Source organism: Arachis ipaensis, chromosome B09 (assembly GCF_000816755.2).
Source record: "Arachis ipaensis cultivar K30076 chromosome B09, Araip1.1, whole genome shotgun sequence".
In the NCBI taxonomy this organism is placed as follows: Eukaryota; Viridiplantae; Streptophyta; class Magnoliopsida; order Fabales; family Fabaceae; genus Arachis; species Arachis ipaensis.
Window position 1 is genome coordinate 75,508,533 of NC_029793.2, and position 401 is coordinate 75,508,933.

Sequence of the window (401 nt, forward strand, 5' to 3'; positions counted from 1 at the left end):
TAGGGTTTATGGTTTGGGGTTGAGGGTTTATCGTTTAGGGTTTATGGTTTAGGGTTTTTGGTATAGTGTTTAGGGTGTAGGGTTTAGGGTTTAGGATTTAGGATTTATGGTTTGGGGTTGAGGGGTTAGTGTTTAGGGTTTAGGGCTTATGCTTTAGGGCTTAGGGTTTATGGTTTAGGCTTTAGGGTTTGTGGTTTAGGATTTATGGTTTAGGGTTTAGGATTTACGGTTTATGCTTTAGGCTTTAGGGTTTGTGGCTTAGGGTTAAAGGTGTTTGGTTTAGGATTTAGGGTTTAGGGTTTAGGGTTTAGGGTTTATGGTTTATGGTTTATGGTTTGGGGTTGAGAGTTTATGGTTTAAGGTTTAGGGTTTTTAGTTTAGGGTTTAGGCATATTTATGGT